Below are 15961 nucleotides of genomic sequence, written 5' to 3' on the forward strand. Positions count from 1 at the left end.
GAACAATACATGGACATTAGTTCCCTGGCCTAAAGACAAAAATGTAATTGGAACTAAATGGGTATTCAGAAATAAACTTAATGAAGATGGTAAGGTAATCAGGAACAAAGCAAGATTAGTGTCGTGCTCTATGAAGTGTACCTGTACCTGCAAACACAATGCACTCAATAAATCATTACAAGCAATGGTTAGAAGATATAATCAATGAAACACAAAACCATAGCTAATCGACTTATTGCCTCCTAGTAAATGCGAGTGTGGATTTTTGTCTCAGATCTTAGTATGCAAATTCCAGTGACTTGACTACACTTAGATGGAGGATTTGAATGATTAAGATGCATGATCTAGCATGATAGCATGATTAAGCTATATGAATTCATGATTATCCTAGCATGATTAAGCTAAGATTTAAGCTAAAATGAGCATGATAACATTGCTAAAAGTGATAAACTATAAGCTAGATGCCTATAGTAACAATGCATAAGATGAAATCAAATTGGGACCAACATTGCTCCAAAATGAGGTCTATTTATAGGATTTTCCAAGGCGAGGGGTGAGTTGGCATGAATCAATGATTGAGATTGATCTGAAGATATCAATGGTTAAATTGGAGGAGGTTGGCAAAGGGAGTTGGATTAAAGGGAACATTTGTCATCTCTATGGTGAAAAGTATCAAGAGGCTTCTAGAAGAGGTAGGATGAAAGGGAACACTTAGTGACAAGTGTCACAAAGGTTCTAGAAGATGTTGGATGAAAGGGGACATGGTGGTAGGTAGAATGGGTTAGGTTTAGGAATGGTTAGGTTTAGGAATGGTTAGGTTTAGGAGTGGTAGAAGTTAGGAGAATTTGAATTTAAAAATTCAAATATTAGGAAAATGGCTAATTAATCTCAACAACTCATTGATTTGATTTGTTTTAATTAATTAGGATTAGAAGAAATGAATTTGGTGGGGGGAATTAATTAATTAAAGGAGTGAAATGAACCCATTTAGTAAATCCTTAGATTTATTAATAAGTAGATGACAGAGAGATTTAATCAAATTGCTTAGTGAATTCAATTAAATTGGGAAGGAGAGACTAATTAAATAATTCCTTATTTAATTAATTATCTTTAGACCATTTTTAGGTGTATACATTTAGTGTGTAAAGGATATTCATAGAAAGAGAGAATTGATTATAATGAAACCTTTGCACCGGTAGCTAGAATTGAGGTAGTTAGATTATTTCTTGCATTTGCAGCTCACAAGTACTATAAAGTATATCAGATGGATGTAAAATGTGCATTTCTAAATAGTGATCTTGCAGAGGAAGTTTACATTGAACAACCTGATGTATTTTCATTGACAAATGTTAAGGATATGGTTTGTAGATTAATGAAAGCTTTGTATGGATTGAAACAAGCTCCTAGAGCTTGGTATGCTAGATTGGACAAATATCTTTTGAAGCTTGGTTACACTAAAGGTAATGTTGACAACAACTTATATTTCAAAGTGACTAATGATGACATCTTGGTTATTGAATTTTTTGTTGAAGATATCATTTTTGGAGGAGAAGATGGATTGTGTAAAGACTTTGCTAACAAGATGCTGGAAGAATTTGAAATGTCTATGATTGGGGAGATAAAATTATTTTTAGGATTGCAGATTTTAGAAACTGATAAAGGTATATTCATATGTCAAACAAAATACTTGAAGGAACTACTGAAGAAATTTGGTATGGAAACTCTAAACCAGTAAGTACTCCTATGACTATAACTGATAAATTGACATTGAAGGATGATTCAGCTCCTGTTAATCCGACAAGATACAAATAAATTATTGGAGCTTTATTGTATTTGACACAAACAAGACCTGATATAATAAATGCAGAATGTATTGTTTCAAGATTTCAGAGTAATCCTAAAGAAAATCATGAATCAGCAGTAAAAAGGATTTTTTGGTATCTACAAGGCACAACAAATCTTGGTTTATGGTATTCTAAAGATAAATTTTTTGGTTTATGTGCATACACCGATGCAAATTGGGCAGGAGATGTATATGACATAAAGAGTACCACTGGCGGTGCATTCTTTCTTGTTAGCAGATTGATTTCATGGTTGAGAAAGAAGTAGAGTTGTACATCATTATCAACAACAGAATCAAAATATGTTTTAGCACCAACTAATTGTACTCAGGTATTATGGATTAAGAAAATATTGAAGGACATAAAGGTAAAATGCAAAGAAGCTATAATCATTTATTGTTATAATTCAACAACAATTGATATATCAAAGAATCTGATATTTCACTCTAAGACTAAGCATGTTTCTATCAAATATAACTTTCTGAAAGAGAATGTTGAAGCAAAAGAAGTAAGATTGGTTTATGTGAATACTAAAGAGCAGATTGCAGATATCTTTACTAAGCCTTTACCTAAGGAAACTTTTGAATATCTCAAAGAGCAGCTTGGGATAATACCCTCACCGGTAGAGACTTAGACAGTTGAAGGTTGGCATCAAACCGACAGAAGCTAACAGAGAAATCTTTTTTTCGGCTTTGATGGAGGAAGCTACTTCTCAAGGGGAGTAAGTGGTTGAATTATTTGGTTGTGTTCTAGTATTTTTAATTGCTTTGGCATTTGATGTCAAAGGGGGAGAGATATCTATGGAAAAAAATTATATTTGGGAGACATTATTCATTGGGGGAGAGTTATTTACTCTTTATATTTTGGTTTTGATTTTTGGTATTGATCTATTCTGGAGATTATTGGTTTTTGGTTTTTGGCATTCTGTTTTGGCACTTAGATGTTTTTCCATCTAGTGTAGCCATCAATGCAAAAGGGGGAGATTGTTGGTATTATGGATATGTTGCATTAGTTTTGTCATTGATCTCAACACTTATCCTTCTGGAGATGTACACTATTGTTTTTGCACTATGGTTATATTGGTTTACTATTGAACCGACACATTATGTCCACTGGTAAGTTCAGTGACTTATGCATAGTCACCGGTTTATTGTTCACTAGCAGTGATGATGACTTGTTATCATCTCGAGATCACTTGATTATATGGAAGACATGGTTTGCATATTTGTTTTGGTGTTTTGGTTATTGATCAAATCGGGTTGACATATTTTTTGTTACTGATAGATTGGTCTAGGTTATGCACCAGTATGTGTTATCTATTCTAGATCAGCATGGCACATTATGGAGATGATTTATTGATTGGATATTGTTGTAAATGTATTGAGCCGACATGATACATCACATCAAGACTTATTTGTAAATTGATTTTATTGTAATATTCTTAGTGAGCCCACCTACACATTTGGTCTGAGGTTTTGTATATATGTAAGATCTCATTTATGAGATGAGAGATGGGATTTGGTATGTAAGGTTATTGTATGGTATTGTAGCATGGTATGTGTGAATATTGAAGATCATATGAGCAGACCGTAGAGAAGGTTCAAGGAAGGTTTGAAGGTGATTATTAGACCTTAACTGGTACTGAATCCAACATCGGAGATGCTATTTTGAGCAGTACATTATTCTAGGATTTAACTATCCTATTGTAGTCATTGTGACTCTCATTTGAATAGTGTGCTCTAGGCAGATGGCTTTTCTACATGTGCAGACCCCATTTGTAGACACATACTATCTGCAGTAGTATCATTTGATTGTGGGTAAGTTTTCCCACTGTGATTTTTCCCTTTATAGGGTTTCCACGTTAAAATATTTGTGTTATGTATTGTGGATGTTGTTTCTGTTTCTGTTTCATACATTAAGTTTCATCGATATTGATATTAATTGTTAATCTGTTAACCGAGATTAAGTTTGGTTTACCGGTATTAAGTATCAAGTTTGATTAAGTTATAATTGGGTTGAAATTCATAGACAACTAATTAACCCCCCTCTCAGTTGCCTTTTGGCTCCTAATAGTCCTATGGTAGGGCTCTGCTTAAATCAATGCTAATGGCATACATGCAATAGTTTTCAAGCCACATTTGATTTGCTGGTTTGACAATATTTGGTGTCATGGCTACAAATACTAAATTCTACTGATCCTCCTTAAATATAGTCTAAATGCAAGGCTCAACGAGATTCTAAGAATCTTTAACCTTTCTTTTGTGTGCTCTCTGATCATGCGCAAGCCTACCCAATTCTATATATTGATGGAAATGGGATGGGAAAGGGATCATTTTCCCTTTGAAAGGGGCTCTTGCAGGTGGGACAAAAGGAACGGGAGCCATATTGGAGGAAGTATATTGGATTAGAGTTGTCAAAGAGAGAGTTGTTGGGGAAAAAGTAGGGATCCCAGGGAAAACACTGATAAGTGAGGAGAACAACAACCTAACACTGGACGAGGTGGCCGGGGAAAAAATTGCAAACCTGAGGACACAAAAAGAAAAAAATATCTTAGTTGGTTGGCTTGGGGTCTGCAAAGAGTGGGTCATGCTAACCAAACTATAGAAAGTGATAACACAAGGTGAGGGAGATGCAAATGGGTTTGTAGAGGCTGCAATTGATTGGGTTTGCACAAACAATGCAGAAGATGCATAGTAATAAGGTTGATAGAGGGTGACGCCAATACCAAAACCAGAGATTGAGAAGAAAGAAGAGGGGTAGAAAAAAGTACCTTCACTAGAGAGGTTGTTGGTTTGCAAAGGCTTCGGGTTTGCAAAGGCTTCAGGTTGCTAGGAATTCTCTTTTGCTTCTTCTAAGAGGCTACAACTTCTTTTGGAGAATCCTGCTACTCCAATGAACTTGACCGCTTTTGTGAAGTCTGAGACCTAGGCCTGCTGGCAGGCTTCTTTATAGAGTAAAAAGTAGTGTCAGGCGTGGCGCCCAGGGCTATGATCTTGATTTTATTTCCTTTACCTTCGGGCACCTCAACCACTTCTGCAATAGCTCCTTCATCAGTGGCACCTGGAGGAGGATCATACTCATCATCCTCATCATTGTTATACTTCTGCCACTCTTGCTTGAATTACCCATCGCTGTGAAGATTTCCTAACCCTAGTTTGTTTTCTTTGACCTCCTGCCTATATCTCCAAAAGGCTTGTCTCTTATCTTTGGGCTAGTTTTCTTCCTCCATCTTTCTGTATAAGTGGAGTGGTAACTTCTTGGCTGGGTCATACTTTTCTTTCACATGGTAGAAGGCCAACCAAGCGGGTCTTTCCTCCTTGGCAATGTGATGCAGGTTCACATATATTGTCGGGCTATCTCCCTATGGGTTTCTCCATGAATACCAAACAGGGTCACGTAGAACATGCATTATTGGGCTCTTCCTTGTGGCTAGACATCGATTTGGGTCATAATTCTATCTGTTATCAATAACCACCAGGCCTAACTGAACCAACTTTGAAGTGAGTATGCCTTCTGCTTCATGTCTTTTGACAACAATAATGGGTCTAATTATCGCATTGTCTTTAAAAATGCCAACCCCATGCTTTCCTGACCCTATGTGTTGTTTAATAATGACCAACTACCTGAACATTTCTAGAGCCAAAGTACAGTCCATGATGGATTGCAGGAGGCAAAAAGGCTCTTTAGTGAACCCACGAGTCCTGAAAAAGAAAAATATGACCCCAAATACCAATCAGACAAAAGATAATTAGATGTCATCTAGGTGATTTGTATACTTGAAAAGTGTGTGATTGAATATGTGTCTATCTTAATCAAATCTTGAATTGCAGGAGCCAAGAAGGCATATAAAAAATACATAAGCATTGTATGTGGCAGACAACAAGGGGGATCACACTGTTACTAGATTCTTTTTATTTTTATTGTCATACATGGAAAAATCCATGGATTCTTTAAAAAATCCAAGGTTCTAGTGCAGAAACATATGGACAAGAAAAGAGGTGTACCTAAACCTACAATGACTTTTGAAGTTCGTGAGTTGTTCTACAATCTCATGCACAAAAACATCTAAAAAGTCAAAACATAAAACTTCCATCTGCTTGCGGAATTTGAACAGGAAACCCATTTGAAATGGGTAAATGTTTTGATCATCATCTAGGCCAAAAAATGTATCCCAACATGGACGCAACATATTTTACATCTTGATGTTGGAGAGCACCATAAGCTATTGGGAATTGAGGAAGCTCAACAATAGGTTTATCCCTATTCATCAAGTCATTGTAGAAACTAACCGCAGTGTCTCTGTTCTTCCAATAACCCTCTGATGTCATTTTTTTAAAAATTGTTGTATTACTATCAATCTGGGGAATACACAACAAATCTCTGATGGATTCAACACTTATCACCACCTTTAGTTTTTCTCCCTCAATTACAAGAGGTTCTAGGGTTAAATTTTTGGTGCACTCGTTAATGAAATCAGGGCAATGAGGAACCATAGGAACTATGTACTGCAGAAGACCAGAGTGCCAAAGCTAAAAGCAAGCCTACTTGAACCACCCTTCTTCCATCTCTGATAAGTGGCTTTTTGGAGGGCCTTCGGCTGAATGTAGAGATCTAGGTCAAAAACATATTCGAACCTATCCGTAACCACAATTGTATCCTTGACATGGCTCTTTTCTTTTGTTTTTGTGAAAGGATGGTCGGGCTTAGGAGGCATGGTGTGGGTGGAAAAAGACATCTCTCAAAAAATGTCCACATACTGGCTATTCAAAATAGTTCCGAAAACTCCTGCGGATGATGCCATTTTGTGTTTTCTCAGGGTTTGCACTTAGAGGCTGAAAATTTTCTCTTATTTCACTTCATTGTTTCATGCACTCTATTCTTGATGAAATCCATTCATGAATATGGACTCCTTGAAAATTGCGTTGCATGGTACGTTAGCTGAGAGTTAACTTGATGAAAATCCCAACTCACACATACATGTGAGATTAATTCACGTGTCATGCATCTTATTGCCAGCTCACTAAAGAGGGAAGAAATTGTGCCTTTTAATGCTACACTTAGAAATCTTTTTGCACTAACCCGTACGATCTTCTTGGATTAAGGACTTCCCTCTTTATGACACATTTATAAAAGTTGGTCACACATATCGATGTGAGAGATTACCTAAGATTTTCTTCATAAGGAAATATTTTGGTCGGACGTGTGGTGATATCTCGCAATTATCACATCCTCCAAAAAGACTACGCAAGAAGGATGATTAAAGTTGTCCTATGTGGTAATAAAACTCATTAAACACCAACTTGTGAAAATGCAAGAGCTATTGATGCTGCTTTTGGCCTAGTATTTTCTATAAATATTGCTTAGAGAAGGCATTTTTTATCATACTAAGAATAAATCCTTAGCGGTTTAGGACAAGTTTGAGTAGCTTCTTAGAATAGGAGTAGTGGATACCCCCATTATACTAGTAAGCACAGGCATCCAAGTTTCTTTTCTAGTAACTATCTCATAATGTCACCTACAAAGGATGACAGACCATACTAACCATGTCATCATAGCTTCTATCAAGTGGGTCTTGGGAGAGGACTTTGTAGGATGTGAGGACCATTATCCTGTGAACACAGACATTACCTCTAGATTCGTAGATTCACTGGTTCACATTTTTGTTCCTAAGCACCTCGTTCTACAACTCATAGATGACCTTTTTCATGATAAGTACTTAGGGGGATTGGAGGAGGCATTCCATTATGCAGACCCCATTTGGGGTATCCCCACCACTTCAAATTTGAGGCAATTTATCGATGATGATGAGGTGGTTCCATGGTTGCCCTTAGTTTTTGGTTTCAAAACCATGTCCATATTAACACACTACTACCGAGTGTGGCAGATAGCTGATTTCTTGTTGAAAGTACATATGTTGATTGAGGCAACTGGAGTAGAGTGGTACTTAGATTTTCAGGACTACATATTTCCAAACATTCTGACCCCCAAGAATCCTCCAATCCTCCAGGCGATTCTGTGCTTCTCAGATTCATATTCAAACCCAGATTTTGATCTTGGGGATGGAGACAATGAAGATAGAAGATGATGACGATGCTGATTTTGTTAAGCATGAGCTTGAGTCAAAGGATGATGACTAAACAAGACAACTTCCACAATAGCCTTCCTCTCCATCTTTTTGCATTTTTCTTCAAATAATATGAAGACCTAAGATCCTCTTTCAACATGTATATATGTAAAGAAGCCATACATATTGTTGGCAATTGACACTCTATTGGTTAGGCTTTATTATGTTGTCATTGATGGCAACATGATTTTGGGTTCCGGCTTCATATGGTGTACTAGTAGGCACTTCACAGACTCTACACCGGCACCAGCACCGACATGATAGAAAATTTCTTTGGTCACCAGCAATGCAGGCCGACTTGGTATAGAAACGGTATTCGGTATTGGAGGTCGACACATCTTGGATCTGGTATTAGCAATTTTTTTTAATGCTTATTCATTTATATGGCCGACGTGTAATATGATATTGTTAGCCGACATAAGGCATGTAAAATGGATAGGGTATATATATATAGGTCTGCTTAATAGATAATCTGGTAATATATATGGATATGGTTATGGACATGGAAATGCAATATGATGCGAAATCATTCTGAGAGGTTGTGTATGTGAGGAATTCATTGTAAGGGTTATTCTTGTATTGAGGTTTAGGGTTTTAAATGGAACATACAGAGCTTAAACTGAAACTATACTCTAGCATAGGAGATGCTATATTAAGAAGTTAATACTTCTCCGGATTGTTGTCTAGATTGTTATGTAGTCAGTGAGACTCTTATTGTGATGAGCAGTGTGCTCTAGGCTGTAAACCATCTTGCAAGTGCAGGCCCATCATATATTATAATATATCTTCATATGGCCAGTGAATTGATATTGTGGGTCACAAATCCCACTGTGGTTTTTCCTCTTTGAGGTTTTCCATGTATAAATCTATGTGTTATGTTTCTCATTTATGTGTTTGGCTTATTGGTTGCACTACTTCTTTCAATTTTGTTTATACCGGTATACCGGTTGGTGCATGAATGTTTTGTTAAGGCTATAATCTACTATTATTGTATAGCACTAATTCACCCCCCCTCTTAGTTTTATTGGTTTTCAACAATTGGTATTAGAGCCTTGTGCCTCAGAGGAAGTTTAACAACTTGAGGAAGATCCTGAAACTAGAATCATTGGATATGGCTTTGGAGAAGCAGCTTGAGATGAAACTTGAAGATTATGATGCTGAAAGATTGAAGAGCTTAATGCTACAAGATGAGTTGAATTCTGCAAAAGAATTTATTCTTGTCCTACAAGAGAGACTATCATTTGTTCAAGCTAGGAGAAAGGAAATTTTGCAAAATCAGGATGATGAAGAGAAAAATGCACTTAAGGAACAATGTCAGAAACTAAGTCAGAAGAACATGGTTATGAAGAATGAAATGCAAGATATGACTATGAGGATGTCTAAGGAAATTGAGGAAAAAAAGAAAAAGGAAGAAAATCTTGATGTATCCCTGAAGAACAAATTTGAAGAATGTGGTAGGTTGACTCAAGAAAATGAGATATTGAGGACTGATTTGGTACAATCCTAGAACAATAAGCAAGAGCTTGAAAGACAAATGATAATACTAAAAGATGATTCAACTACTGCAAGTGAGTACAAAGAAAAATTCAAGATCAGCTCAGCACAACTTGACGAGCTACTAAAGAGATAGAGGCAGATTGGAGATTCCAGTGGACTTGGATTTGAGCAAGGACATAGTCCTAGTACTGCTAATGAAGATCAAAACCATAAGGCACCAGTAAGGAAATTCAATGCTTATAAATTCAATGGTATATGTTTTGTTTGCAATATATTTGGTCACATGGCTAGGCAATATAGAAACAGAGAAAATTAGAACCCTAATTCTACTCCTGGTAAATGTTCTAAATGCAATAAAATTGGTCATAAGACAAACGACTACAGAATGAATGTAAAATTCTATGCTTGTGGAAAATTTGGAAATATGGCTAATCAGTGCAGGTCAAGCAATTTCACTAGTTTTAGCGAGGCAATTCAAATGAACAATGTTACATGTTATGCATGCAATGAAGTTGGACATATGCCTAGTTCTATAGAAGCATAAATCCACCGATTGGCAATGGAGGATCAAATGATAAAGGAAAAGAGAAGGTTAATGAAATTCGGCATGATCATAATCAGAGATGGGTTAGAAAGACTGAAGAGAAATCATTAGATGAGAATGTCCTGGTTACCTATCTGGTAGAAGAGGTTGCTCCTGCACTGGTAGTGAGCTCATCCGGTAACTAAGGCAAATGCCTTAGGGGTAGGAAAATTTCATGGAAGATGATGCATATTCCCCTAGAGGAGATTCTGGAAGACATTTAAGATATTGGATAGGATTATCCGACATTGATATGTTCAAAGTAAGATCCAATATCTTTCACCGATAGTCATTTATGTCAATGGAAGATTAGGATTTTGTCAATGGATAAAAGGTTGATTACACTTGATTGTTATTCACCCAACATTAAGAGCGATTTTTGAGTGATTCGGAGAGACTTAGTGCAATCAGAAGTTATTAAGAGGAGATCAAATTTCTTTTTGAGTGATCACACTGACATTTGGAAGTATTTGTTGGAGATTTTCACCAGAAGCATTCTAAAGGCATTTTTCTTGAATCGTGGAATTGGGATCATCTTCTGCTCCTATTTTCATTACAAATCCAACTGTAGTAGAAGTTAAGGACCACCCAAAGCCAATTTTCAAAGGGTATCCACATGTGGCTACCAAGGAAGATTCGGTTGGACCATTTTCTCATGTTCCAGAGGGAGTGGTATATGTGGAAGATGTTAGGGCTTATATTCATTGTCATATAGAGGACTTAGGCACTTTCAAGATCAAGGGGATGTATACGAATGAACTCATGGGAGAATCTGGTAAGATCAAACCTGCATATCAACACATCAAAGATCTAGGGTTCATTGATATTATGGATATTTCAGAGTTGGAGGATGAGATAGTCAGATATGTACTAAGCAGAGTACATGAGGAATTCATATGGCTAGACAGACCCTACAAAATCACTAAGGAAGCCATCTGGGCAATTATTGGCTTGTCATCAACAAGGCCACATCTGGATAAGAAAGTATCAAATGAATTCATAAGGAAGATCACCAATGCCACATCAGACAAGAGATCGATGAAGGTGAGAACCATCACTGACACCGACATCAAATTTGGAAGCATGGTCATAGGCTACAAGGTAGCTCAGTCTAACCGACTAAATTTAGTTTCCAATTCATGTATTTTGGCCGCATATATAATGATGAGATAAAATATCAAGCTAGATATTTGTGATTGGATGCATGAGGAGTTACTGATCAATTTAGGGAAGATTAAAGGAGAGAAGAAGGGAACCTTCTGGTATGGAAATCTCCTAGTCTGTTTAATGTTATACATTTTGAATGATACTCTGATTGTGGAAGGAAGCAATGGGCTTTTGACATCCCAGTAGGAGGACAACTAAAACAATCAATTGTTGTATTGGGAAGTCTTAGAGATGATAGGATATGGGGTTACTTCAAAGCATTTTCAGAAATCTATGAGGTCTAGAATAAGAGTACCTAAGCATATATTAGAGAAATACTCTACCGACATATGTTTCATGGTCAAGAAAGATGAGACCCTCATGCAGGTAGTCAAACCCTGGAAGATTTGGATAGCTGAAATGGGCTATGAGGTGGATGCATTAATTCTTGATGCATATGCAAAAAATCTACTTGATGCAGATATAGATGAAGCAAAAAACCTCGTGGAACAACACAACAAAAGACTCTTGAGGTTGAAACTAAGTTCAACCGAAAGAAGAGGGAAAAACAAGAACGTAAGGCAAGCAAGTTTGTACATGAAGTTTCTAAGGACATTAAGGCACTCATTGATGTTCTCCTAGAGAAAGGGAGAAAGAGGAAGGATCCAGTAGTTCACATTGAACCTATGATTGCATATTCTGAACCTGAGGATGACACACTATTAGCTTTAAAAAGGGTTGTGAGGAAGAAACCGAAATAACCTAAAGTGGAATCAAAGAAACAACTGGTTAGGAAGGTTACCATCAAATTACTAGCACAAAAGCAGGCACCCAAGGCTACACCATCAGCTACATCCAGTACTGCTAGAAGAAGGAAGAAAAGTGACATTGATTTGGCACTAGATACTGGTAATGTAACAATTATTTTGCCTAAGACTTATGCTGAAATTGTTGATGAAATAACTAAGGATGGGATACTGAAAAATGTTAAGTCTTATTTTGATACATTTGAAGATGATGAACTGAGAGAGGTAGAGGAAGAAATTCTTCTATATTTGGATATCTATAAGAAAGCATTAATTGAAATAGACAATCAAATACTGATAGAGCTATACAACATGTTAGATGCTAGAAGGTTATCTGCAATGCAAGAAGACAAACACATAAAAATGTAAGAACTTTTAGCTATATGTATTTCTATAACCCCAGATGAGATGGAAAATATAATTGAGGCTGCAGATAGGAAGGTATTCAATAGAAAACATAGAATAACTAGCCTGATGTTAGGAAGGATGAATGAGATAATAAAGGAAATACAAAAGGCTTGGATAAATTTTTTGGGAGATCATAGAGGATTCTTCACTTCACCAGAGACAAAGACTGATACTATAGATACACCAGTTGAAGTGAAAGGTAAAGGGATTATGGGTACTCCATCCTTAGTTTTGAAGAATATCCAGATAGTGGAAATTGAGCTACTGGGGGTAACACAAATGTACAAACAAATACTAAAACACTGGTTAATGTTGTGCATATTGTACATGATACTAATATTGAGGACACTTGTCCTCTGGATACTAATGTATAGGTTGAAGATATTGTTCCTAGAGGGGAACTGACAGTTGCATAGAGTGCACCAAGTGGCAAAGCCACCGGTTCAAGAGAAGAGGCAAGGAAAGTTAAATCACCAGAGAAAAAATGGGAATCCAGTAGGGAACCAGTTGTTGGCACATCATTATTGACAATTGACACTTCTCTAGTGGAAAAGAAAAATGCCACAAAGATGAGTCCCATAGAACTAATGATGATGGCTGCTTAGAAACTGATGAAGGAAGGAACTATAGACAAAGGGATTATAGACCAATCCATAATTATTTTGCACAGATTGGTCCCAGAATGTAATATTGAGAATGAAGTGATCCCTTCTGGAAAACTTAAGACTATAACAAATCACATCTCTAAATATTTTCAATCATTACAACAGATCTCTAACCGACAAGCACTTGAAAAATTCACTTTGGCTAAGAGAGCTGCTTTTGATCAAATCATTGAGAGAGAGAAGAAAAAGATTGAGGAGAAACTAATTTTGATAGAAATTTTTTTGAAACAAGGTACTAACATATATAGGGTAAGTTGCAATACAGAGATTCTTACAATTAAAGTAGATGAAAAGATAAAAGAGATACAAGACAAAATTTCTAATATTGCTAACTCTTTTGATGGACGGATCTGACTGACAACATCTATTGATGGACAAATTTCGACTTTGGAGAACCAAATTTCATCTCTTGAAAAGGAAAGAGATAAGATCATTCAGAGAGCTAAATTTTTTAGAGGTTTGGTGAGTCCAAGATTGGATTCACTTGGTGTACATAAGAGGTAATGCATGGATATTCTTGGTAAGCCCACACCAGCATAAGTTAATGAGAAAGAATCACTTGCATATTTATTGAGTGGACTTGTATCTATATCTAGCACATTCAAAAATGTCTCGGATACTTGTATGGAGTTATTAGAGAAAGCTTACGCAAAAATCTTGAAATTGGTCAAGCTCTGGTAAGACATTTTTGGAGGTATTCAGTGTACAATTATTATTCTTTGACATTCTTTTTACAATTTTTGGGCATTGATGTCAAAGGGGGAGTAATATAGATGTGAAAAAGAATGAAGGGTTGCATACATTAGGGGGAGTTACAAATTTTTGGAGTATTGGAGTATTTTTCATATTCAACTCAGGGGGAGCAGGGCAGGATGAAACTGACAGTTGAAACCATGACCATTTTCACATGAGTGTTGCCATCAATGCCAAAGGAGGAGATTGTTCAAAATTGACACTCTATTGGTTAGGTTTCATTGTGTTGTCATTCATGTCAACATGATTTTGGGTTCTGGCTTCATATGGTGTATCGACAGACACTTCATAGACTCTACACTGGCACCGACATCGACACCAGGAGGATAGAAGATTTCTTTGGTCACTTGCAAAGCAAGATGACTTGGTCTAGAAAAGGTCTTTAGTATTGGAGGCTGACACATCTTGGATCCCGCACCAAAAAATTGTTTTAATGCTTATTCATTTATATGGCCGACATGTAATATGATATTGTAAGCTGACATAAGGCTTGTAAAATGTATAGGGTATATATAGGTCAACTTAATAGATCATTTGGTAAAATATATGGATATGGTTATGAACATGGAAATGTAATATGATGTGAAATAATTTTGAGAGACTGCGTATGTGAGGAATTTATTGTAAGGGTTATTCCGATATTGAGGTTCGGGGTTTTAACCGGTATAGACAGAACTTAAACTGAAACTGTACTCTAGTATAGAGATGCTATATTAAGCAGTTCATACTTCTCCGGATTGTTGTTTGGATTGTTATGTGGTCAGTGAGACTCCTATTGTGATGAGCAATGTGCTCTAGGCTATAAGTCTTCCTGCAAGTGCAGGACCATCATATATTTTAATATCTCTTCATATGGCCAGTGAATTGATATTGTGGGTCATAAATCCCACCGTGATTTTAACTCTTTGAGGTTTTTCACGTATAAATCTATGTGTTATGCTTCTCATTTATGTGTTTGGCTTATTGGTTACACTACTTCTTTCAATTTTGTTTATATCGGTATACCGGTTGGTGCGAGAATGTTTTGTTAAGGCTAAAATCTACTATTCCGGTATAAAACTGATTCACCCCCCCTCTCAGTGTTATTGGTTTCCAACACATAATATAAAAGATATTTTGCTTTCAGTTTTTGTGGCTTGTTTGAGTCAAAATGCTTTTTATTGCTTTCTTTTTCTTTTCTTGGGTTCAGAAAAACTTAACTAAAGAGCACAAAGAACTAAGACAAAAGAGACCTCCGAAGAACACAAAACACACTATTCACAATATTTACATATAACACAAGGATAATCTCTAATAAAAGGCTTTGAGATAGATCCCGTTAACTAGGATCTCTAAAATCTCACCTTGTAAGTCTTCTAACAAGGAAGCGTTAAAACCCTTGCATTCAAAAATATGGAATGAGCCCTCCCATAGGCTGTCAAACTTGGTGTGATGTCCAAGCTTTGCACCGCATTCATTATACTTTAGGACAAGGTCCCCCTATTTAAAATCAGGGTCTGAGCTCTTTTTGTCAAACCATTTCTTGACAGTCTGTTGGCAATTTTGGAGAGATTCAAAAGCCACCTCTCTCTCTTCTTGTAGCTCCAAGAGCTCTGCCAACCTTACCTCCATAGGCTCATTTTCCTCCAGCTCAAAGGATTTCAGAAGTTGTAGGGCTAGAATATTTGATGAGATTGGAAAATTTTCTTCTTTCCTGTATACAAGCTTGTATGGGGAGTTCTTCAAAACTTGATTGGGGGTGACCCTGTCTTCCCAGAGCGTGTTTTTCAAATGGCAATGCCTTTCTCTTTCATGTTTCGCTTCAATTCTCTTGATAAGGCAGATCAAGTTTTTGTTTGTAGACTTGACCAAACCATTACCTCGAGGGTAGTAATTCGAGGAGGTTTTTAAGTAGATGCCATTTTTTCAGAGTGAACTAGGTGATCCTAGATCCAGTGAATGCTCTAGCATTATCTGATATGATGGTTCTTGACAGACCAAAATGCATAACCATCTCCTCAAGGAAACCTAAAATTTTAGTTTCGATGGAATTATTTAATGGTACTGTCTTTGTCCAGTAGGTGAAATAATTTGTGGCCATAAGGATCCATTTGTGACCAGCAAAGGATATTGGATTTATCATCTCTATAAAATCTAAA

The sequence above is a fragment of the Cryptomeria japonica genome, chromosome 9 (genome assembly GCF_030272615.1).
Source record: "Cryptomeria japonica chromosome 9, Sugi_1.0, whole genome shotgun sequence".
NCBI classification, from domain to species: domain Eukaryota; kingdom Viridiplantae; phylum Streptophyta; class Pinopsida; order Cupressales; family Cupressaceae; genus Cryptomeria; species Cryptomeria japonica.